This window comes from Pinus tabuliformis, chromosome 2_1 (assembly GCF_031772625.1).
Source record: "Pinus tabuliformis cultivar Carrire ecotype Pingquan chromosome 2_1, CPIR1, whole genome shotgun sequence".
Classification (NCBI taxonomy): domain Eukaryota; kingdom Viridiplantae; phylum Streptophyta; class Pinopsida; order Pinales; family Pinaceae; genus Pinus; species Pinus tabuliformis.
In genome coordinates this window covers 831,860,515-831,888,020 of record NC_142299.1, presented here as the reverse complement: position 1 = coordinate 831,888,020, position 27,506 = coordinate 831,860,515, and positions in this window count along the sequence as shown.

The following is a 27,506-nucleotide window of genomic DNA, read 5'->3' as shown; positions in this document are numbered from 1 at the left end:
ATAATGTAGCCATATAAGGAGCACCAATATTTTTGAAAAGAGGAAAAGGAGTAGGATTCCCATCAAAAGGAATTCCTTGATCGGTGGACTCTGGATTTGTCGCCATATGTTTCAACCTAAGATCAACTAAGGAGTGAGCGTGGAGGATGTTATCCGTGGTCAATTAATTTTATTTTAATCAAAGTAACATAACAAAAAAAATAGGTATGATCTAAGCAAAAGGTTTACCAAGCAATTGTGAACTGGAGAATACCTCCTGGAGAGCCAGGAAGTACAGGTAGGCAATATCCCCGAATGTTGTGTTCAGTGTATCACAGTGTACAAGGCGGCCACCTTGGTTACCTAAGGATGGATAGAAACCTACTGTTGTCCTCCCATATATACTTGAAAGTACATGGATGCCCAATCCGTATAAGCGTTGTCTGATGCAAAACCGCACACTAAGAGCATTCCCATATACTTTACGTATTGTAACACTACCCTATATACCCGAAGGTACGTGGATGAGCTATGATATACTCACATACGTGGAATGAGGTATCACACTCGAGATGTATTGTAGACAAGTTAGCAACAGCTGCTTTGTTTTATGACGCCGGAACACGTCTCTAGCCTAGACCTCTAAATGTTTTTCATTAGGTGACAATGCTCCATTAGGTAAATTTAGATAAATTTTATGTTGATCTTCTTTAGAATTTTCCTTTCAAGGTTCACCACATGATGTATGTTTGCAATTCCTAAAATGAAACTAATATGATAAGCATTATTTTCATTCAATTGAACAATGAAAACCTTAGCTAGTAGGGATAAAGCAATCAGATCTTTGACAAAGAGCAAAGAGCACATCTAATGCAATTTCCCTAGCTATTCCTTTCAAGCATTCACAAACTACAGTATGAATGATGCAATTTTTTATTTTCAAATCCCTTAATGTTATGATGAACAAAAATGAAACTAACGCACATACAATCAATCAATCTTTTTATAAGAATGAAGACTTTACGATTGTTCAGTTTCGAAGGAAAAGGAGACTTTTACGACACTTTCTTTCGAACAAACATTAATTGACTATAATCTAACTTTGATGATGAATCAATAATGACAAAGAAATCATTTAAGAAACATTAATCAATCAATTCAAAGTAGGGCTGGAAAGAGGAAATACAAGTTGATTTCAGAGACATACTACAATCATTGATCTTTCAGCAAACATAAAGAGAAGGAAATTTGGAGAAAAACTCAATCCAAAGGTGAAAATTTTCCCTAAGGTGGATCAGCGCAGGTCAAAGAGGGCCTAACTTCACTGCAAAGCACTATATCTCACTCAAGGGTGCTCTACAGAGCACTGTCCCCTGACCAAGCCTGCACTGATTCCTGAGAGGCCACTCAAGAGTCATCTAACCTCAATTTTGGACCAAATAACACTTCAACAAGGCTAAAATAGAATCAATGAAAGGAAGTAAATTCTGCTAGAGTGTCCTAGGATGCGAATAAGCTACTTGGAACAATGATCGTTCCCCAGTGGAGTCACTAATTTGTTTTGGAGAATTTGGTATCTATGGATAAATACTAATTCCCTAGATAAGTAGCCATATCTAGAACAATAGTTTAAAGCACTTTAACCTTTTCCTATAAGCAATAGATAAGACAACTAGGATGAGAAGACCTACTTGTAGTTTCGCTTTCCTCTTGTCTCCTTTGTATCGATCATGTTGTTCCTTCCCGTACTTAACATGCTTGAGAAGTGCCTATAAACATCAATAGAAGACAAAGAACCGATCAAAGAAAAAGATCTATTGAATACAAGTAAATGGAATCAGATACATTCACTCATATAAGAATCATATAACAAGATAAGCATATGGGAAAAAGGTTCAAATACCTTATTGAATAGAAGAATGAATTACAACCATCAAGTTTGATTCAAAGTCACTCCTCCAGCGTTGGTTCCATCCACATCACATCAAAAGCATGACATTCCAGCAGTATAACGACACTTACAATAGTCTCAAATCTCAAACTAAAATTATCTCCTTACAATCATCAAAGTCTAGCCCCTAATCACTTAGATGAGTGTTCAATTTATAGGAGGATGAAGGAGGTTATGTCATAAATGGTGGTATTGAATGACCTTCCATACTTAGAGTTAGTTTCCATGGAGGAAGGAATAAAAGGATAGGAGGTTAATGGATCCTTAGCCTATCTAATTTTGAGCTCATAGGAGGGGATAAGAGGTGGGATCCTTCTAGAATGATCTAGAACCAAGGAATATTCTTAGAACCCTATGCAAATTTCGCTCAATCTTGCCCAGTGTAGGTCAAAGTGGGCCTAAGTGCTCTGTAGAGCACCCTTGCATGGGCCTAAGTGCTCTGTAGAGCACCCTTACATGGGCCTACCTATGCTGGTCCTTCAAGGATTCATTTCAGGATGTCTTCAGGCCATGAAACTATCTGGGAAGGAGGCATTCAATAGGTTGACTTGTTTAGGGCATGTAGCAACTGAAATTAGGGTTTGATGAGCCCTAAAACAATGATCTAGATGATGGAAGTGATGTACCCAAATGGATCTGTAATAGGGTGTTACACCTAGCTAGGAGGTTACAAAGGGCCCAGAGGGACAAACATCCATGGTGGGTCTCCTCTTCTTCCATGCCCATCACATTTCTACAAATGCGATCATGTATGTTGTGCTCAAACAATGTGGATATATGGTGTTGTCCATGGTGGTTTTGGGTTGCCCACAACCTCTAACTTGACCTGGGCAATGACCTCTCCCTATGTCACCACTCATAAGTGTGATGCAGGGGAAGTGTGACAAAGGGATGAGGTATGAGGGAGCAATGAGGATCAAGGGGGAAATAAATCAGAGGAAGAACAGCAGTGAGGTCACGCCGTTACGGGATAAAGAGCCTCGATCGATACAGTCGACCACACATTCCGAGGAGAGGGGATAGGTAGAGTAATGAGGCCAAGTGTTTTCCATGAGTTGAAGGTTGCTTTGCACATGTATGCATTCATCTGTTTTGTAGGGTGATCACCATTAGGTCACTCAGATCTATGGGGATGTTGTTGTTATAGTTAATTATTTGTAATTTAATTAATTACAGTAAGCTTTGGTTGGTGTGACAGATTAAGTTGTAGACGAGTCCATCAGTTTAGTGTGGTAGTGAATTATTTTCTTTGTTGTTACAGTTTGGATTTCACTTCCTTTTATGTGTGCATATTGAATGAGTGATGGTTTCTAGGAGTAATGTGAGAGTGGTTGAATGAAAAAGTAGCTTATTTTGTAGTATTTTTTCACATTGAATTTGTGTGGAGTGTGTAACCTCTTTATTGATTGTTAAGAGTGTGTGCGCAATGAATTTGGGTTGAGAATCTGAGATTATTTTATATTAGTCATTATCTGCCTTAGCATTGACTTTGTGCAGTAGTCTTGTAAAAATTAAAGCATACTTGGATCAATAATTAAATGTAAGATGGGTCGACCAACATTAAAATGCAAACAATATAAGAACAATTAAGTTAACCAAGTTGCTTATTCAAATCATTGTGAGATACAGTCATTAATATTTTATTAACTTTAATGTCTTCAGGAACATATGATGATATAAAATGAATGGAAGAATCATTCAACTAATCCTAATTTTTTCTACCAACAATTCATACCATATCTTGAACACTTCATTGATATTGAACATGGTTTCCAATTAAATGAGAAAATTACCAATTACACGTTTTTTGAGGTAGAAAAAAATCCCTTGATTTTGAAAAGTGGTTATTCAGAATACACCTTTTTGTTTTGGAGCATATTTTTGGCACTTTAAATTTTCTTATGAACATTTTTTTTTAGATGTGAGTGATTTTCATGTCGATTTTGAAAATTGTTGATGGAGCATCAACCCCTTTTTTTTAGAGGGTTTATTTTTGACACTTTACATTTTCTAATATCTTCTTCTTCACTAAGATGTTTATTTTTAATTGTATTTATGTATTTGTGTTTTTTTAATTTTTCTTTTCAATCTTTTTTGTAATGCAATCTTCATTTTTTGCATAGTTAAAAAAATAAAAAAAGAGTCAATATTTTAAAGTTAGGATTTTCTATATGATTATGTATTGTTAATTAATATTTCAATGCACAACAAATAATTATCACTAAAAAAGAAATAATTTTAAACATTTGACAAAAAAATACACTTTTTAATGATAAATACAATGAAAAAAATGCGAATTTTGAGATTTTTTATTAAAAATGACAAGTCAAATAAACAATTTTTAGGAGAAAATCTTAACAAAAAACTTTAAAAAAATAATTTTTTTTATGAATTATGTCAAAAATTCATTGTAACAACAATTTTTTTTACAAAAAATAATGTTTCACATCAAAATTAAAGTAAAAATCAGATAATACAAATATCAAACATATAACAACAATATCAAATACTCATTAGTCAAAACGTTACAAGTAAAACTAATGAATAGCTCTCAAAATTGACCTTTATTTACAAACATAACTTAAAATCGATCAATAATATCATATAATCCATGTTCAACATCTTCTAGAACTTCATTAATGTCTTCTTCCACAATATTTTATGCTTCAGTTTGGTCATTTTCCTCTTCTAATGGATCTTTGAGGTCTACAAATCTTTCAAAGTATTTGTTTCCAATAATTCCATATAATGGTGGTTGAGGTTCCTTTGCCTTTCTATCCACACGTGATTCATTAAAATCCCCTTTCCTCAAACCAAATTCTTGCATTGCATCTAGAATAAATTGAAGAGCATTAATTCTTTGTTGAATAAAATTGCATTGTAGTGAGTCATTTTCAATGGCAATGCAATTTCTTCCTTTTTGTGGGCAACATGCTAGTGTTGTACCTAATCATCAAGCACAAAAGAAATAATTAAGTAAATTAGTATAAAAACATAAAAACTATAAAAAAAATTATTAATTTCAATTTTATATAATAAAACCTACCTTAACCTAAGAATAAATCTAAAATCCAATCTCCTTCATTTGAATATAAATCTATAAGATATTTAATCAATGCTTGTGGATTTCAAAAATGTTAATTATCTCTCATTTTGCATCTTTATCCTCATATGTTAGTTTCTTACGACAACATCATGAACCAATACTTGGCTATGACTCTTTCCATCTACTCGATTTAGAAGAATAGGCTTATAGCTATCATCTTTTATCCAACATTCAACATGGATTCACAATCATTTATAATTGGTGATCTTCGAAGGAAACAAGATTTGAATTTTTCCTGTAACATGACATAGTAAACATTCAATTAACTTGTACATAAATAAAAAAATGTAACATTAATCAAACATACAATTTCAATGTCTTACCATGTAAGTTGTATCCTTCAGTTTGCTTTTCCCTTGAAGATTGCTAATAACATTGCAAATTGTGTTTTTGAATGAAACGTCGCAAATCTCCAAAGTGGTGATGCTGTGAATTCTTGAAAGCCCATAACCACTTTATTAAAATCTTGATAAGTATAAGGCTCACTATCATATCCAATGTTTGAGAAATTGAAACCATGAAGAGTATCTACAATAACTAGGGCATATTCCCTTTTAGGTATGATTTTTGCAATGTCTTCACAATCACCTTGTATTATTTGATATTGGATAGTGTTAGCCCATTCCAAATGAAATGAGTAAGAGTAGGATCAAGTTCAACACTCCCAAGGTGTTGTTCCTCATTCTTTCCAACTTAATTTTTTCAATAAATCTTTTGAAAGTATTTGGTACTCCATTTCTTCCTTCTTAGACAACTTTAATGAAATAAAAAATATATATGTATAAGTAATAAAATAAAAATAGTTTACATATAAATAAAATGAATATATAAATCAACATACCTTATTGAATGTAAGATAAAAATCTTTGAGTGTTGTTGTAGAACTTGATTCTGGGTAGTTGTGTACAACATCATCCCAACTCTTTTCATTCAACATTTTAACCATATGTTCTTGTATTTTCATATAAATCTTATGACTAAATAAATAAAGTAAAAATTGTTCATATAGTGATATTTATAACAAATACTACCAACAATGAAATGTTATATTTAAAAAAAATTATAATCCAAGAAAAAGTAAAAATAATTCAATAAAATTACTTTTGAAATTCTGAGCACATTTCATCCATTGATAATTTGTCTGACTACACACGACATGGTATTGATTTGACTAGTTTGTCATCCTTCACTCCTTGCATTGTTCTCCATGGTGTGATAGTCATATCATCTAGAATTTGTTTCATTTCGGGACTTGTCTTACTGTTGGTACATATTATGGGTTTGCACTTCTTAACCTTCTTATTTTTTATGGAAATATTCTCCCACAGGTCAAAATATCATCAATCAATTCCCATATCTCCCTAGTTCTAAATGCCAACTGGAAAATGTTATCCATGCCTCTAAATAAATTTGAATTTAATTTTCCACCTTTTGAATTGATTTTATCCTCAATTTTATAACATGTTTCCGTTAAACATTCCTTCTGAAATCTTAGACAAACTTTTATCTTATCTCCACAACATTTTTTTACAAATCCATTATGAATAAATCTCACCATTTGGATGAAAGTCATAGACATTATATACTCATTATCTGCATTATGATCTGATGACAATAAATTTTCTTCTATTTTTATTAAACCAACATAAATGATGCATCTCACTATTTCAAAAAGAGACTTATTGGGATATTCCTCAAGGAATTGTCTTTTAGCCTCTGCTGAATGGTTGCCTCCAATTAGATAATATTTGTATTCAAATGATCATGTCCTCTCAAATGCTTGTTTGTTGGGAACCTTATTTGGATCAACAAGAACCACATAATACACCACATGTGCATATGAATTAAACTTGAACAATGTTTTCAAATTATGAACATGTAGTTGATGTGCCTTTCTAATTTGATATTGAGATTGTCCTTCATTTGGCCTATAGAATTGGCTGACATTAAGCTGAAATGTTTGACCACCATTGATTAATTTATTCTTATTCAATTAATCTCGAATGGCATTTTGTTTTGTTTTAATAATTTTATCCTCTAACCCAACACATGGAATTATGATTTATTTCCTGCGTTTATAGATTTCACTTTGGTCTTCATTGTTGCCCATGATTTTTACAAATTGACCAACTTTTGATTTCTTCTTCTTACCAGCTAACATATCTTCTTCTAGATAAACAATCTCCTCATCATCAGCTGGAAGAGAGATATTCATGGCCATTTTTTGTTTTGGTGTTTTATTTCTTTTCTCCTTTTCAACAACAATTCTAATCTCCTACGCACTAATGGTAACATATTTTTCAGCTTCAGCTTCCATATCTTAAAAAGAAACATCATTAGCTTTATTAGACTGACCCATCCTTAGTCATTCTTCGTTGATCCCATGTATGTACTATTCCAGTGTCACAAGATATTTCTCTTTTCTTCCTTCTCCTTTCTTCTTCTCTCTCTCTGTGTAAACTATTGTTCACAGTCATAATATTTGGCTCTAGATAATAAATACCCTCCAACGTGATTGAAAGACTCTCAGCAAAATATTATGAAAAAAATACAATATCTCAATGATCAATAATTTATAAAAAAATTAATGATCTTTACAATAATTCATACCACATAAATATAAATAAGCATACTTAAAATGTTGTTTGCAATGTTGCTTGTGATTTATTCACACAACTGTGTAAATTCTTCATATGTGTCATACTTGACCATTAAGAGATGACATCTAACATTTTCATGTGGATTGCCCAATCTTGCAAGAACATAAACAATGTATGCATTCAACATCAAACATATGTCTCGTACTTTTCCCATCACCTCATATGGTCCACCAAAGTTAATGATACCACAATATAGATAGATATGTACACCATCACCAGTCTCACTATCTTTAACATGCCATGTAAAACTTGTTTTATTTATTTCGTGTGCATTCTTCCATTTTGAACTCAGTGCATGTGTATTCAACAGTATCCATAGTGCGTCTAGTTACAACTTTAGATGATGTAATTTGTTGACACCTAATCCTCTGCGATTGGGTGAATTTGGAATGTGAACAGTCATCAAGAAGATGAACTGATTAGTCACATTCATGTATATAACAGTAACTACCTAATGAAATAAATGAATCAGTTTTTCTGCCAAGTCTGGAGTTACTCCTGGTCTAACATGGTATCAGAGCCAGCTCCTTGTTTTAGCTATTACGCTCCTTGTAACTCCTCTGTCCTGACCTCTGCCTCTACCTCTACTTTATTCCCTTTTGTTTTAAAATAATCTGCCTCTGCCACTACGCTCTGTCCATAATGCTTGTCGCTGACCTGCATAGGCCTACCATCTGAAATTGAATAGTCAAGATACCTGAGGCGCTCCACATCAAGCCTCGAACACGTCCCCTGTCGGTACCTTCTTCAATGGGTACGCTGTCAAGCTGTAGCACAGAATGTTGAGAAATTTCGGGCTGTCTGAGAGATGGTTGGAAACAACCCAGTTTTTTTGAAAAATGAAAAATAACATCCTTGATTAATCGCTTGCATCAAGAAGTGCTCTTCGTAATGGTTACTTGTTTGAAAAGCTACGCCAAAGATCGTATAATGTATTTCTCGTCAGCTCGTCTGGCATTCAACATGCCTTGAGGCACTTGAATGGTATGAATGGTATCGAATGCGGCTAAAGATTGGATGAATGGTATCGAATTCATGTATCGGAGCCTGTTTCAAATAAATACTGTTGATCGATACTTATGAATGGTATCGAATGCGGCTAAAGACTAGAATGAACTGACATGGTTTGGGCAGGGTTTAACACAAGAGCTCAATTTTTATGTATGCGTTGATATATGTTACAGTAAGCAACGTTTAAATTTTCATGTGATATATATATATATATATATATATATATATATATATATATATATATATATATATATATGCAGTGATATATGTTACATTTTCATGTGATATATATATGCGGTGATATATGCAGCGCTCAATTTTTATGTATGCGGTGATATATGTTACATTTTCATGTGATATATATATGCGGTGATATATGCAGCGCTCAATTTTTATGTATGCGGTGATATATGTTACAGTAGCAGCGCTCAATTTTTATGTGACATATATATGCTATGATATATGGTACGGTGATAGCGTTCAACACAGTGCTCATATTTTACAGTGGCAGCGTTTAACACAAGCGCTCAAATTGTTCATGCGGTGATATATATGTGGTGATATATGTTACAGTGGTAGCATGTTATCAGCATTCATTTCAATAGTCAATAATATATAAATGGCGTAGCAGAATCAGAATCATTCTTTTAGCAGCAAAAGTTTTTTTCTCCACAAAAGCACATTCTTTTTGCCATTAGAAATATTATTCTATCAGCAGAAGTTATTTTTTTTCACATAATGCATTCAATCATCTCTATGGTAGGAATAATTCTCACTGGCAAGGAGAACTATCCTGAATCGTCCCGGATGATAAAACACACCCTCATCTTCAATGAGTTTTGGAAAGGAGTCTGTGTCGGAGAAGGAGAAAATGACCTAGTGCAGCCTACATCAGACAAAGAGCTCGTCATTTGGGAAAACAAGAACAGCAAAGCCTATGCATTAATCGCAGCATCTGTAAATGAAGAAGTAAGTCGCCATATTTCATCATATTCAACTGCCTTTGAAGCTTTACAAAAGCTGAAAGAACTCTATGACTCACATTCTGCACTTGAAGTTGTTCAGCTCATGATTAAACTCTTCACTCTTGAACTGAAAAATAATGATCCTCTTGCTCTTGCATCTGAAGTAAAGTCTATAATGCATGATATTAAATCCACTAAGGTTGAGCTGGATATCCCTCTTATTGCTTTTCTCAAGGCACTCTATCCTACTTACTCCAATTATCTTGAGTCTCTACAAGCAAATGGAAATCTTAAAGATATAACCTTTGATTCTCTTGTAAAAAATTTTGTTGAAAGAGAGAAAGCCTTTGGAAAGAAGACAGTCCCTGAATCTTCTGAAGAGACGGTTTGCCTTGCTCATAAAGAAAAGCATCATGCTCAAGATTCTACAAGAGGAAGAGGTGGACGAAGAGGAAGAGGAAGATACTTCAGAGGCAGGGGGGCAGACATTCTCAAGCAGAAAAAGCAGATCTGCATTTCATTCGTTGCAAACGAAATGGATCACATGATGCTTCTACATGCAAGCTACCATGGGACAAAATTGAGCAGAAAAGAAACCAGCAGAAAGGTAAAACTGATGATACAGACAAAGGTAAAGCACCTGAATCCACTCACTATATTGAGGCACAATGTAACATTGGAGTAAATGAAGATTTGTTTAATGCTTCACTTGCTTCTTCAAAAAATGATTGGTTGCTTGATTCAGGAGCAACCTGTCATATGACTCATAAGAAAGATTTTTTTGAAGATTTCACTGATAATGTTGATGGAGCAGTATACTTTGCAGATCAGTCAAAAATCAAGCCATCAGGGCTTGGCACAATCAGGCTTAAACTGCCTTGTCTTCCAGACTTTCTTCTGGATCATGTTCTGTATCTCCCACAGCTCAAGAGAAACTTTTTGTCCTTGGTCCACATTCGCCAACAAGGTCACTCCATTCATATGTTTGATGGCAAGCTTGAGGTAAGAAAAGCATCTGACCACTCACTTGTCATGAGGGGAATAGAAGAAGAAAGGCTTCTCAAACTGCAAGGAACCTCTGCTCATGCACAACATTTCTCATATATTTCTCATCATGAAGAAGGTACACTTCCATCAAGTTTATTATGGCATGCTATATTTGGACATTTAAACTATGACAGTCTCCGCTTATTGAAGAAAAATGGTGTTGCTGGTTTGCCTACAATTCCTAGGAAACATAAGCAATGTGATGCTTGCATTCTAGGAAAGCATAGCAAACAGTATTTTCATGATTCACATTCAAGAGCACATAGGAAGCTTGAACTCATTCATTCAAATTTATGTGGTCCAATGCCTGTTCCTTCTGCAAATGGAAATAAATATATCATGACATTTATTGATGATTACACCAGAATGTGTTGGGTTTATTTATTGAAGAACAAATCTGATGCTTTTCAAACATTCAAGAATTTTCATAAATGGATTGAAAATGATGCACAATCTCATATTGGGTCTATTCGCACTGATAATGGAAAAGAATATACATCAAATGAATTTGAACACTATCTTCGCCAACATGGGATTAAACATCAAACAACTGTGCCTTATAATCCCCAACATAATGGTGTAGCTAAAAGAATGAATAGAACAATCTTGAATATGGTACGATCCATGCTCTTTTTCAAAAATGTAAAGATAATGTTTTGGGCTGATGCTGTTCTATGTGCTGCATATATAAAGAATAGATGTCCATCTAATGCTATAAGAAACAAGACTCCTTATGAATTGTGGTATGGACATGTTCCTTCGGTAAAACATCTCAGGATCTTTGGTTCCACCTGTTATGCTTTGATACCAAAGGTACATAGAAACAAACTTGGTGCTAGAAGTCGTAAGTGTATCTTCCTGGGGTATTCAAACACCTCTAAAGAATACTGCCTCTATGATGAAGTAAATAAAAATTTTGTTGTATCTAGAGATGTCATTTTTCTGGAATCATCCAAATCTGACAATGTTGTTGAGCGGCAACTTGATCGCTTGGATAGATTCGCAAAAACAAAATCATTTCAAGAATTTGATAATCAGATTCCACATCTTGAAGGGGGGATTCCTATACTAGATCAACATGTGGAATCTTCTTCTGAAGAACAATCTCCCCTGCATGAAACTCCAACAACGGATGATGCTTTAAGTGATGTAATTGATAGAATTGGGAGACTCAATCTTGATTCAGTCCCAACTCAATCAACAGAGCAGCCTGGACCATCTCAGAAAGGTCCCCCAAAGTGGCTGACAAAGACACTTGAAAGTGTTCATCCTGATGAAATTGGAAAAACGGGAACCTGAAATTCAAACCGACAAAATGGAGGTGATGTAGATGACTCTAATTCACCTGTTGATATGGATGTTACTTATGATTGTGAATTGAACTTGTCTACAGATTTTGAACCAACTTCCTTCAAAGAAGTTGCTTCTCATGATGAATGGAAAGAAGCGATGAAAAAGGAGTATGATGCCCTCATAAAGAATGGCACTTCGAAGCTGGTTGATCCTCCATTTGGAACCAAACCAATTGGCTGCAAGTGGGTCTACAAGAACAAATACAAAGCTGATGGCTCACTTGGCAAGCACAAAGCTAGGCTTGTGGCAAAAGGCTTTGCACAGAAGGAAGGGGTCAATTATGAGGAAACTTTTGCCCCCATAGCAAAATGGGCCACCATCCGGACACTCTTTGCACTAGCTGCTCAGAACGGTTGGAAAGTCCATCAAATGGATGTAAAAACTACATTCTTGAATGGAGATCTAAAAGAGAATGTTTTTATGTCCCAACCTGAAGGATTTGCTGTGAAAGGACATGAACATAAAGTATGCAAACTTGTGAAGTCCTTGTATGGCCTCAAATAAGCACCACGAGCCTGGTATGAAAAACTAACTGAGCATCTTCTGAAAATCAACTTCAATCATTTTGATCTTGATGATGCAACTTTTTTTGTCAAGAAAGTTGGCAAAACAGTTGTATATCTTGTGGTATATGTAGATGATCTTTTAATGACAAGGAACAATGAAAGCTATATTGCATCCATAAAGAAAGAATTAGGAAAAAATTTTGAAATGACTGATTTGGGCTATGTTCATTACTATCTTGGCATTGAAGTAACCCAACATCCAAAATCCATATTTCTTTCTCAAAAGAAATACATTGGAGATTTGTTAAACAGATTTGGCATGACAGAGTGCAATCCTCTTTCTACTCCAATGGAACAAAACTTAAAACTCACATCTATTGAAGGAAAGGAATTTGAGGATGCAACAAGGTATAGACAACTTGTAGGAAGTCTCATCTACCTCACTACTACCAGACCAGACATTTCATTTACTGTTGGAATCCTCTCCAGGTTCATGCAAAAGCCTTGTGAGGGACATTGGTCTACTGCAAAAAGAGTTCTAAGGTACTTGAAGGGAACTCAAGACCTTGGAATCAAGTATACACAGGTGGACGACTTCAGCTTGATTGGATACTCTAATTCAGACTTCGATGGAGACAAAGAAATTGGAGTATCTACTTCAGGATATGCTATGAGTCTTGGATCAGGAGCTGTCTCTTGGAGATCACACAAACAATCAGTTCCAGCAGATTCCACAACATAAGCAGAATATGTGGCAGCAATTGAAGCAACGAAAGAAATTGTGTGGCTCAGGAAAATTCTTGAAGATTTGCAGGTAAAACAAGTACAATCAACTCCACTCATGATTGACAACACCTCTGCAATAAAGTTGGCCAAGAACCCAAAGTTCCATGATCGTACAAAGCACATCAATACTAAATATCATCTGATCCAACATCATGTTGAGGCCAAAACAATCCATCTCCGTCATTGTTCCACAAATGAGCAAATTGCAGACATCTTCACCAAAGCACTTGGAAGAGAAAAGCTTGAAAGATTCAGAACGATGCTTGGACTCACCAACATCCCTTCAGATTAAGGGGGGGAATGTTGACACCTAATCCTCTGCGATTGGGTGAATTTGGAATGTGAACAGTCATCAAGAAGATGAACTGATCAGTCACATTCATGTATATAACAATAGCTACCTAATGACATAAATGAATCAGTTTTTCTGCCAAGTTTGGAGTTACTCCTGGTCTGACATAATTGATGCCCTTGGTCCATAAACATTCACAAAGATCTTCTTTGATGCCATCTTCTTAATTAAACATTTTTTTTTTAATTTAACAATATAATTTTCTTTTAAACTATATCAATTGAAATTAAAAAAAAATAAAAATAAAAATAAAAATAAAAAATAAAAGAAAAAAAAAATAAAAAAATTGTTTGAAACTATATAAATTAAAATGTTATAAAAAAAAAAAAAAAAAAACTATATATATATTTTTAAACATAATAAAAAAAAAAAAAAAATTGATTTTTTTTTCAATTTAAAAACAAATTTAATTTTAAAAAAATATATAAATTAATTATATTGAATAAAAAAATTAATATAAATTAAAAAAAAAAGTAACATAAATTAAAAAATAAAAATAAAAAAAAAACAATTATATATAATTTTAAAAAATAGGGTTTTTTAATTATATTAAAAATTTTGTTAACTATATTTAAAAAATGAAAAAGAATGTTTTTGAAAAAAAATATATATATATATATATATATATATAGAGAGAGAGAGAGAGAGAGAGAGAGAGATTTTAATTTATTTCTTTTTTGTGCAACATTTTTTTCCATTTTTGAAAAAAAATTGTAACTGCTTTTTTTTTTAAAGGGAATGATTTTTTTTTAGTAGAGGAACCCAACAACCCTACAATATATATATTTTTTCTTATTTTTTCTCCTAAAAATCCTACAAATTTTATTTTTTTTTTAATCTTCTTTGTTATATATATATATATATATATATATATATATATATATATATATATATATATATATATATATATATATATATATATATATAAGAGTTTTTCGTGTGGTTTTTCTTGCAAAACATGATATTGAAAAAAAAAATTGATAAAAATAAAAAAATAGTAAAACATATTAGTTTTGGAGCGTAAAAACCATAAAAAATTATTTTTTCCCCAAATTTCACTTTAAATGGTCAAGATATAAGGAAAATTAACCTTTGAAATGCGAAAACTCTCATTCAATCTGTCATCGATCCCAATGTAGTTTCTCTGCAAAATTGCTCCAAAGATTTTAACAAAACCCAGAAGACTTGATGTGATGTGACGAATAGAAACAATGAATGTTATTATATAATGAAAATTGTGGGACTGCTTTAGTGTTTCTCGAATGCGAGATTAAAATTAAAATTAAGAAAATTAATATATAGTTAATATTATAGGTTTAGATTAACATTTATTCAATGTTGGCTAAAAACTAAAATATAAATTATAAAAATTAATTTAGTTATGTAGTCAATGTTAAATAATTTAAATAAAAAAATTATTTTAATTTCAAAGGAATGCATTAAATAAATATTTTTGTGGATATTTTTAATAGAAAGTAGGGTGAAAAATTTCAAGACCAGAAGTTAATTAAAATGTTTTCAAATGCATTTTAGACAAAAATTTTGGAGGGAAATATTTCAAACAAAATTTTTGGAGGGAAACTTTGGAGGGAAAATTTTCAGCAAAAAAATTGGGGGGAAACTTTAGAGGGACATTTTCAATCTTAAGTTATAAATTATCATTGGGAGAGAGTGAATTTGTATAATTCAAGATATTCTATTTGAAAGCATGGATTCTTCTGATAATGAAGTTTTTCTTTCTGTAGCATCAACATCTTTGTCACACAACAGCTCTATTCATATTGATGAATATAATAGGAATTCATTCCCTATGAATAGAGAGTCAAATTTTACACTTGGTCCTAATCCTTAATATGCTGAGAGTGGCATTGATGAAGGGAAGCAAAAAGAGACATTTTTCCACTTAGTCCTAATCCTAAGGGTTATGAGAGAACCACTGATGAAGGGCATGATGAAGAGTTTCTAGATTCAAAATTTCCACTTTTTCCTAATCCTAAGGATTGTGAGAGCACCACTGATGAAGGGGGGGATGAAGAATTTCCATATTCAAAATTTCCACTTTGTCTTAATCCTAAGGATTATGAGAGAACCACTGATGAAGGTTGGGGGGGGGGATGAAGAATTTCCAGAGTCAAATTTTCCACTTAGTTCTAATCCTAAGGATTATGAGACCATCACTAAGGAAGGGGAGGAGGATGATGTAGAATTTCCAATAAATAGATATTCAAAGCTTCCACTTAGTCCTAATCCTAAGGATGATGAGAGTACTACTGAGGAAGGGGAGGAGGAGGATGAAAATTTTCTACTAAATAGACATTCAAAGCTTCCACTTACTCCTAATCCTAAGGATTATGAGAGCAACACTAACGAAGGGGAGTATGAAGAATTTACTGTAGACAGAGATTCAATGTTTCCACTTAGTCCTAATCCTAAGGATTATGAGACCACCACTGATGAAGAATTTCCTACAAATGATAATTTGACTATAAATAGAGAGTCATATTTTCCACTTAGTCCTAATCCTAAGGATTATGAGAGCACCGGTTATGAAGGGGAGGATGAAGAGTTTCTTGCAAATGATAATTTTAGAGGCACATATGGGAATAATGCATTTTCTCTAAGTGATTGTTTCAAAGGCACTCATGGCAATGAAGAATTGAATCCTCCACAAGAAGATTTCAAAAGAATATATGAATATGGTGAAGAATTTCGTTCCAGTTGGGATTTGAAAAGCACAGATGACGGTAGTGAATAATTTTCTTCAAGTGAGGATGGTAATGAATATTTTCCTAGCAATGATGGTGATCAATTTCCTAACTATGTTTAGAATGATCGTATTGAGGATAATATTCCTCCTAATGATGATGAAAATGCTTCTACATAGGATAATGGAATGATGGATATGTTGCAAGCAAATATTTTGTCTAGGAGTAGGAGTAGACCTTTTCATATCAATCCAAAATATTCCATTTATATGAGGTTTAGGACAGAATATCTCACAAGCAAAAGTTCTATCGGTGATCTGATTTCAAGTGAATTTTGTTGAAAGATTTCTTGAAACATATGGATTTCAAGTTTTCCTTGCATAAAAGGAAAAGATATTTGTCAATGAATAAAAGCATGAAAAATTCATATTTAGTGGGTTGCATGCAATCTACTCTAGCAAGTTGTGATTATCATATTGGGAATGTATTTCTATGTAGAAAGGCTTTCAAATTGTTGCATTCAATTGGTAAATTTTGTTTGTCAAGAATCCAAGAAATACTGGAAAAATATCCCATATTTTATGTAGAAGTACGTTATAGATGAGAGGTTGGGCCATTAACAAATACTGCAATGTCATGGATGAAATATTTATTTTCAAAGCATGGAGAGTGTATGCCAAATAAATACACAATACATATTCCAGATAATTTCTCAAGATGAGAAATCTACATCTTATACAAAGAATATGCAGAAGGTGTTGAAGGAGATGGTAATTTATTACTAATTCATATTTACAAGGATATGGAAAAACGAATTCAAAAATGTTCATATTCCTAAAAAGACAGGGATGGGGTTTTGAGTACATACACTTCTCTTAAATAAAAAAGGGGTAAATGTCAAGGGGTAGAAAGAGGTATGCATTCATATCATTATGTTTTAAAACTAGACAGTGATCAACTACGAAAATATATTTATTAATACGTTTCTTTTATTTTATGTGAAGATTCCATTGTCAAAGCACTTCAAGAGCATCGCAATCAACAAACAAGTGAAAGGAAAAAAATGTATAAACATCGAAAGAAGTGTTATGATAATCCAAACAAATATTTGGGTTTGATAATTGATGGTGTGGACAAAAGGAAAACACATCTGCCACATTTTGTCTTCACACCAAAAAAATTACAAGAGGAGAAATTTATTTAGTTTTACTTCGTTGGTTGTATGGTCTTTAATGGGAAGATGTTGCCAAGGGTTTACTTTGTTATAACTCAGGTTGTCCCTTTTGAATCCCAAAGGGATACGGCCGAGGTAACCACAAACCAATCTTTGGACTGCAGGTCCTAGCCTACCTGCAGTCAGAGAGGGCTCTCTCTTTAGGATTTAGCTTTGTTTAAGGGATGATTTTAGGCTAGATATGATGCACATGGGTTTTGTTTGAGTTTGGTGGGATGGTTGATCTATTCAAGCAGAGTTGGCATACAAAGTGTAAGAAGTTCAAACCATTGGGCATGGAGTCAATGAATGTGAACTGAAGGGTGCGTTTTCTTTGGCAGAAGAGGGGAATATGGAGCAGGATAGCTATGCATGGCACAATGATTAAATGCTGGAACAAGGATGAAATGGAGGTTAGGGGATGAGAGGCAATTAAGGATCTCTCATCCAGCCAAAGAGGGAAAGTGGATGAAGACTATATAGGAGCAATGAAGGATTCCTAAACAGCATTCAGAAATGAGAAATAGCTTAAACATGATCAATTAAGTATGCATGTTTATCACTAATTCAGAGGAAAACATAGAAAAGTTACAAGAATTGAGCATAGAGGGCATGAAAGCCAGCTCTGAACTATTCCTTCTTCCTGCAACTTAGATTATGATATACAGATGATACAGATACATATAAACTGATAAACAGAGGGAGGAAAGACTTATTGAACCATGAGCAAGCACATGAATTCCACATCAAAGCTCTTCAGCCATTGAAAGCACAACCAGCCAGTTCAAATGCAAATATTCCAGCAATCTTTGATTACAGAAGTTCTTAAGCTTATAGCGCAAGTCTGGAATGAGAAATACAACCAACCAACCCTTTACACTATCCAGAGGGTGGTATAAATAGAGAAAATATCTACAAAATATCTACAACAGCAGATCTGATAGCAGATCTGGAGAAATGAATGCTTCTAACCTAACAATCCAATATAGCTACCATGTCTTTGGGTCCTCTCAAATGCTTCATACCATCTACACTTAAAAATGCAACATTTAAAAGAGTTGTAATCCAACTCTAATTTCTTGTATTTTCCCAACATACTGTAGAATCCATTCAATAATATTCTTAACTTTTGAGCTTTATCGACTAGATTGCTTGACATCAGCCATGATGCTACAATCGAAGGATTGTCTCTTTACATCTACATGTTTTACACATTAATGTCAACCATATGCCCACATTATTGGATATTTCCTTGCTTGTGAAATACCATTTATTTTGGTTAAAACAAATATAATGACGAATATTAAAATAGTTAATAGTGTCAACACTATAAGGAAACAACATTTCATAAAATTCCATGTGTACTTTTCTTTCACATCCTCTAGACATGTTGATTTAATCTTTTGTTATGTTTGATTCTATACCTGCATCTTCTATTTGATTTTGAATTTGTTCAGTAACCCATTCTAGTGTGCAATATTTGGCACATTCCCCTTGTAGATCAATAGGAAATTGGGTATTCCTTGGGTTCAATATCTTAAATTGTCTCCTTGCTTCTAATAATTCTTCTTGCTTTTTATCATACAAATCCATCCATTTGTTCATAAAGTCCATATGGTATAAAATGAACTTGTCAAGTATAGCACATTCATCTACACCTATTACATGTCAACATGCTTATTTTAAACTCCAGAGGCCATGTTTTTATTTTGACAAATAAATTAAAGATTAAATTAATGATCACGATAAAGACAACCAAAATGATCATGTGTTTACTTACTAATTTCTACTTAAACACCATTAGATTGTGTTTTTTCCCCATAAATAATATCTAATGCTCATTCTTCATCCCAGAAGCATGACCCATCTTCAAAATCCTTACTAAGGAATTCACATAGGAAGAAAAATGCTTCACAAAATACATATCCTTCAGTCATGCAACCCTCTAGATGTCTCTTTTTTCGAACATATATTTTTAGATTTTTCATATACTTCTCAAAGAAAAATATTCACCTCGTCGATACAACACCCGTCAATTCAATGTCATTGACTAGGTGTATAAGTAAATGGAATTGTAGGTCCATGAAACTTGTAGGGAGGTCCTTCTCAAATGCACATACAATTTCTACAATTTCCTTCTTTTATTTTGGCACTTCACATTCATGGATCTCCTTGGATATCTCCCACCTAATATATGAATACTAAATTAGTATGAACCTTTAGGAAAGAAATTAAAATGAAATACAATATCTCTATGTCTCTCACACCTGAACATTCCATGCCACATACCTAACAAATGCTAGCAATTGACTTATGGCATTCCTCAATTCAACGGTAAAACATGGATCCCCCCTAATTTTCAATAGCATGATATGTTGTGAAACACATTTATCAAATATCATTATTATTTATTTTTGTCACACTATAGAATATTATAATATATTTAGTACCTAACCAATTTCACCAATAAATGTTAAGTGATGATATATTAATACCTTCATAAAATTATGAAAATCATGTGTTTTAAATCTCCTGATATGTCCAGCAACCATAAAATATTTATTTAATGATGACCCATTGAACATATTCCATTTTTAGTTGGTCTAGCTCGCTCTTTTTCAAATTCCATGGAGCTTTTGCATATTTTTCATATACCCTACTTTTCCATAAATGTTTTCTATCAAATTTAGTACGTGAAAGAGTAATATCTCTCCTCGAAGACAAGGTGTCCTTCTCTTTTCCTTTTATATGTCAAAATTTTGAATCTGGGGCATTTTTGAAGATGTGCATGTGATCTAATAGGTGAGATATTAATAGATTCTTTCAATATGGGAGCTCATAAAATATGGATTTCTTTTTCAGCCCTTCTAGCATCTTAATTACAACTTGTTCTGGTTCTTCAATAGAATCACCCCCATTAAAAAAATCATGCCAATATTTCAATTCAGCATCTTCATACTTCTTAAACCAATCAGCCGGACCCATAATCATGGGAGGGCCTCTATTTTCCACATTTCCATGAAATTGATTCTTATGGTGGTTTCTAAACCTATGATCTGGTGGTAGAAAAACCTTTTTGTTTGAATAAATAAATCTATGAAGATCTTTAGAATACCGCCCTTGAAATTGTTCTGCACACCTTGGACATGAAAATATCCCCTTTGTTTGAAGCCCTCCAATTCAATAAGGCTAATAACATAGAAATAATAGTATGAAAGTTGGGATGACAATAAATTATGAGTGCAAATAGGTAAAAAAATTATCTTATCGGAATAACAACCAAGTCTTGGGAAATCATGAAGAGTCCAACATAGCACACCATACAACATGGAGGACGTGATATGTCATACAGTCTTATGCATTTCCATAGCAATTGCATATCATCAATAAAAGACGCAAGTGGTGAGCACCAGTATTGCAGCAATAATGCTGCAACTCCTAGGTTGTCTACTTTACTCTTATCAACTCGCTAGTTCGTAACAAACTTGGAAGCGACGGTGTTGTATGCACAAGTACTAGTTCTTATTGCAGCCTATCACTTGGTCAGCTGGCGCAAGATCACTAGGAGCTCAGGCCAACTTCTATGGATTCTAGAAGAAGCTCTATATGTTATGAAAGAAAGGAAATCTTACTCTACAAAGGCTATTATAATTGCAGGAAGGAAAAAGACTGAAATGTAAAGTAAACCTAGCAAACCGTACTTAACCAACTAATCCTACTTTTGCAGAAAGCACTATGAAAACCATGAAATGAATTCCATTACCTACTCAAGGAAGTAAACAACATCTACTCATGCTATTTCTAGAAGTAAATGAGCAAAAAACATCTTTTTGGATTTTTATGTATTTTTATGTGAAATTGACAGGCATGTATTTTATTGTGTGTGAAGGTGGAAGTGAATAGGTGGTGTTGAAGGGCAACTTTGGGCTTTGTGGGGATGTAGGATGGTGTGGATGGGTCCTAGGAGGTCTCAGGTGGCCTTCTAGAGGCTTTTCCCACACTCGGCCTTCAAAAGAAAGCCTACAGGAAAATCTACAGGAGGACACAGGGGATCTACAGGAGGTCTATAGGAGGATGCCGAGAGCCGTTCTGAAGGTTTTGAGGGTGTGAGAGTGGGTGGAAAAGGTAGGTGAAGATTGGGATGATGTGCTAGGGCACCTAGGGTCCACTAACAATCACTAGGAGAGGAAAAGATGAACTTCTTTCTTTGTTAAGAGATCTAAAGCAAAGCATTAACCTTCTAACACACTTGCAAACATTAGAAATCCTATGGAGAAGGAAAATCTATGTTTTTGGGGCAGCAAGAGGGTTTTTGCCTCAATTCATAGTCCCAAAGGGAGGAAAGGAGGCCAAGGCATTATTGCTAGCCTTTTTAATCTTCTTTCTATCACTTCTTAACCTTCTATAGAAAACACAAATGAAAGCAAACTACTAAACCATTAAAAACAACCTATTCTTAACAAAGAAAGAAATTCATCTAACAACAACTAATCCATAAACTGAAACAAAGCATATAAATACAAAAAAGAGGAGCTTGGCTACTTGGATTGGGCCCTAACCCAAGAGCTTCATCCCTCTGAGGTAACTCAGTGCTAGCTCAAAAATGATCTCATCTTTATTATCAAAACAGTAATAGGATTACATGAAACTATCCACAAAAGTAAGCTCAAAGTTGAGCAGAGTTTTACAATAGCAAAAGTACAACAAAAAACTGACCCTAGTGAGGCCCTAGGCCTCTCTACTTATACAACTAAAGCTCCCAATAGCTTCCTTATAATCAGGGAGGCTTGGCTCCCAAAACTCGAGATAAACATCAGTTATCCTCCACTTGCTCAGCTGCCTCCTAGTGCATTGATTTGGTTGTTTGTACTCCGAGCTGCATGAAGGGGAATTCGAAGTGGGGAGTAATAAATGAGGGGGATTCCCTCCTATAAATCCTCTCCTTTTTCCACTTCGAATTATTGCTACCAATTTTCCATTGAATCTTTGACTTTGTCTTCAAAATTCAACAAAAATATGCATTAACCACATATTAGACCACATGGCATCATAACTAACTCAACTCACTCCATAAGCATAAATATAATAAAAAAACATGCAATAAGCTAAGAGAATGGTTGATTTAACTATGTTAGGAGGAAAAATGAGCCCATATAATTACCCATTTATGGGGCTCATCATCACCCCCCTACTGAAGGTGTTGCTCATCCTCTGAGCAACTTAGTCCATCTCCTCATCTTTTATGGCCCTGGTGGCCTCTCTAGCATCCCAAGCTTCTAATGTTGTTTCCTCTTCCTTGTCATAGAAGCCTTCTTTTCTATCTATCTCTTCCCATTGCCTTTGCTCTTCTTCTTTTGTCCTTCCTTCTAGCATGCCTAACAGCAGTGGTGGACTCAGTTTGAGGCCAATCCAATTGACCTACAGCCTTTGCATTGAGTGCTTGTACATTGGCACTCTCCTCAATGCCTCCTTCATCCTCATTGGGGAAAGATATTCCCTGATCTTTAGACTGTGTGGTAGCGTGTTCCATCTCCTCATACATGCATGAACACGGTCATCCCCAAGTAACCTTTCCATGTCCTGAAAATGTGAAATGGCTTGTGCTTGACCACTTTTATATCTAGCGGAAATTTGAGGATTATTGGGAAGTAGCTAGTGTGTGCTGATGAGAGCCATGGGATTTGATGGCTTAGCTCTGATCATTAATGGCTCATTCTGCTCCCTTATCATCAACCTTTTTACTTCTATTGCCCTTAACTCTTCATGGTTCATCCAGGAATCCATGGCCATTAGTTGTACGTCCCCTAGCCTAGCATTGGGGTCCCACACATTCATGTCTGTGAGGGCCATATTATGCAGGTAAAATTCTGCCATATTTTCCTTATCTTCTATTGTGCTTTGATCACATAGGTCCATAAACTGTCTGTAATTTTGAAAAGGCATTGTGCCTCTTTGTGCCAAAGTCTTGATCTAAAATTGTATCCATTGGTCCTTGAGGTATAATACATAGGATTTTGATGGTGTTCTACATTGTAATGCCTCCATGGATAAGCTAGCCATGCATTCCAGCTGGGTCTCTTTCTCCTTTAGCTGCCTCCTTAGCAATTCATTTTCAATTTGAAGTTGGTTTCTTGCAATTGCTTCTATATGTCTGACAGCATTTAACTCTCTGCCCATTTCTCTAAGTATATTCTCCATATGGCCAACATCCTCAACTCCCTTGGATTTGGCTATTTGCATCCACCTATGTGTTCGTATTCTTTCCTTCTCTAGTTCAAAGAATAGTGGAATTGCAAATGTTTGTGGAATTATTCTTCCTCCTTCAAGAAGAAGGTAATAGGAGGCAAGGCTGGACCGGGAATCAGGTTCTTGTGGCTATGTAGCTTCCTCCTTCCCTATTGGCTACTCTTATATTCTTTTCTCCAATTGTTGGGTCTCCTGTAGCTTTGAAAATCTCTTCTATAGAACTGTCTATGCCTCCTATAGGACTATTTTTTGGTCTTTTAGTTGCACTTTTTCCTTCCAGGTGGAAGATCTAGGAGTCCCTCTTTCATATGTGTAGGGGTTTTAGAGGGAGATTCTTCCCTTTTGACAGCGGGTGAATCTCCAATTGTAATGGGCATTATTGAAGATGGCTGGGGTTTCCCTTTTTTGATCCTCGTGCTTTTCCTGGCCTTCAAATACATGGAGGCCTACCTATTCCTCTTTTCTTTTGGCTTAATTGGTGTGCTCAGGGTTGTGAGGGTAGCTGCTGCCTCCCTTTCCAGGGTTCAAGGGGACCCTTCTCTTTGTTTCACCTTTGCTGCCTCTTTTTCTCTTCCTTCTGCGTCCTTTTCTATCTATGTTTGCTATGTTTCTTCCTATTCTTTTTCTTCTCCCTTCTCTTCTTCTATCTTAGTATCTTCCTCCTCCTTTTCTTGTCCTTCTGAGTCATTAGTTGCTTCCCCTTCTCCCCCTTTATGATATTCTTCCTCACTGTCAGAAGGACTGATATCATAGGTGAGGGCCTTTATGTCATCTTCTACTGTCATGTTCCTGAAGACTTCCCATGTTATACTGAGTGTGAATGTATGGAGGGCTTCTTCCACAAAATTTTTTATTAACCCATGGTGAGCTAGCTGATCTAGACTCCCTACCTTAAACTTAATGTTGGAGTCAATGAGGGACTACAGGAGGAAACATGGGATGCTGAGTTTCTAGGGTGTTTGAGTGTCCATGCCATATCTCAACTCATGAAGGATTCTAAAATGGTAGCCATAGACTATGCTGTACCTCCCTTCACAGGAAATTTATTTGATGATTTGATAACTAACCTCATCCCAAGGGTATGGTATGCTAGCCCTTCTAATGCCATTTTTATCTTCTATAGGATGTTCATTGTTTTGGAAGAAGTTTTTCTTGGCAGCCTGTCCAATTGGTTTTTCATCTTTGCTCCAAGGTAATCCAAGAGGAAGGGTAGTAACCCTACTGATAAATTCAGGGGTTATCTCCATGGAAAGACCTCTAAAAGTGACAGTGGCATGTGTTCTTGAGTGAGGGACTAAAGAGAGGGAAAATTCCTGGGCAATTTCCTCATCAAACCCTCAGAATTTCTCAAAAAAGTTCATCCAATTTGCCCTTGTGAATATGGCCACTACTTGGGGATGTTCATGGAGCCTGGTGGAATTAGTGGGCTCCTTCCTCATGAATCCTCCTGTCATTGTGCTTATACCCCTTTTGAACACCAAATGTAGAGATGGAGACAATAATTTTGAAGAAACAGGAAAACAGAGGAAAACTGTGTTTTTTTTTAAAAAACAGGCAGAAATTTTTTATGTAATTCCTCTTCTTCTATGGACTCAATTCCTCCTTAAAATGATATCATTTCTTGCATATGCTGATAATCAAGGTGGGTATGCATGGAACCTACCTCCTCAAGCCAGAAATCGAGCAAAAAACCCGTGTTTTCTTCTTAAAAATAGCTCACTGCCCCTCCTGTAGAACTGCCTGTAGGTGCTCTTGTAGAACCTATAAGTGCTCCTGTAGACAATGCCGAGAGCAAGAGGATGGGTGAGATCGATGGAAAATGATGGTTTCGAGGCTATGGGGTGACAAGGAGTTTGTTGTAGCTAAGTTTACGAGGAGAGAATGAGGGAAAAGGTGGTGAGAGTGCTCGAGGAGGAGTACTTATTACTTCTTTTAGATATTTCTAGTGATGGGGGTGAGCTGGAAAAAATGTACGTTGGCCATATTTGGACCATTGGTCCCCACTTGCCTTGTCATCATGGTTCCTTCCCACAATCACCTCTCATTATTGCATCGGAGTTTACATACACTCCACTACTTGTCCTTGGTATCTTTCTCTGAGTTGACTATGTGCACGTGTGGGTGACATCTTCGGATGAGTGCAATCAACTAGATGAAGGTGGCCAAGTTAACTGGCCACCTTTTCCTCGTTCAACCTCAACCATCTCATTACTCATGCATATATTTCAATTACACAAGTGCAAACAGATGAGTGGGTTAGTCACTTACCTGTGAGTCGAATGTATTTGTTGCGAGGTATTTTGGCTCCTTCTATTGTTGCATGCCTATGTTTCCCTTGCTACATGCTCTCTGCTTTCTGATGTGTGGTTGTTTGTCTTGTGCAAGTATCCTCTGGCTGGATCTAAGCTTCAGATGTCTCCTTCAATCCTCATGGTTGCACTTCTTTTGTTGTTGTGGCTTGATTTTAATGGGATCAGCTGCTACAGGAATTCCTACAGGAGCTCCTATAGCTGCTTCTCCCCTTGAAATTTCAGCTTATTTCTATGTTGGGGGCTGTGAGGATGATGCCAGAGATGCTGATGGAGATGGAGAGGTAATAGGTAAGATGCAGGTGAGATTTGAGGTGTTGCTTCCTTTCTTATTTTTGTTTTTTTTTTTTCTCTTTTTACTAAAGACTATTTTTCCTGTATTTTTTTGAGATAGGAAGAAAAAAATGATGAGGATGATGTGATGCAGGTGTGGAATGAATGGTAAGGCAGGTTGATAGCTGTAGGAGGGTTTATATGTTCTTCATGAAGCTTCCCATCCCCTAAAACTACTTTTTGGAACCATTTATGGCTCTCTGTAATTCCTATTGGAGCCTCCTATAGAGAACACAAAGCCTCCTGTAGAACACACAGTTTCCAGAAAAAACATAGTGGGGTGGAAGAAAGGTCAGAAATGATGGAGAAGAGTGTGGAGGAGATGAAATAGGTGCTAGTGTGAATGTTAGGGCTCTGTGGAATCTCCTCTTGCTCTCTGTGGTCCTCTTGCAAACTTGCAATGCACATTAAAATTGAGTTTTCTTTTTCTTTTTTCTCTTTTCTCTTTTTTTTGAAAACAACTAGGGTGCCTCAAGGAGGTTTTCACCCTAATTTCCTGCCCTAAGCACCTCCAAGGGAGGTTTTCATAGAGGGATCTTATTCTCTTTTTTCTTTTTTTCTCTTTTTCTTTTTTTTTGACATCACTGGGCCGCCTCAGGAGAGGTTTTCAACCTAATGATGGGACTTCAAGTGCCTCATGGATGTTTTCACTTGAGTCCTTATTTTTTCTTTTTTCTTTTCCTTCGGTGAGTGGGTGGAGTGGATGCTAAGACATGCTCCACTACCATCATTGTCTTATTCAAATCTTCAATGAACTCTCGCTTGGAGAGGGGATTCTTGTAAATTTTCAACCGATGTCCATTGACAAGCATGGGGATGGCTTCATCATCAATGGTTCTGATCAGGACTGAACCATTGTCATTGCATTTTTCCATAGTGTAGGGTCCCAGCCATCTTGTCCTCAGCTTGCCTTTGAAGTCTTTATACCTTGAATCATAGAGCAATGCCCAATCTCCTTCTTGGAATTGCTTCTCCTTGATATTT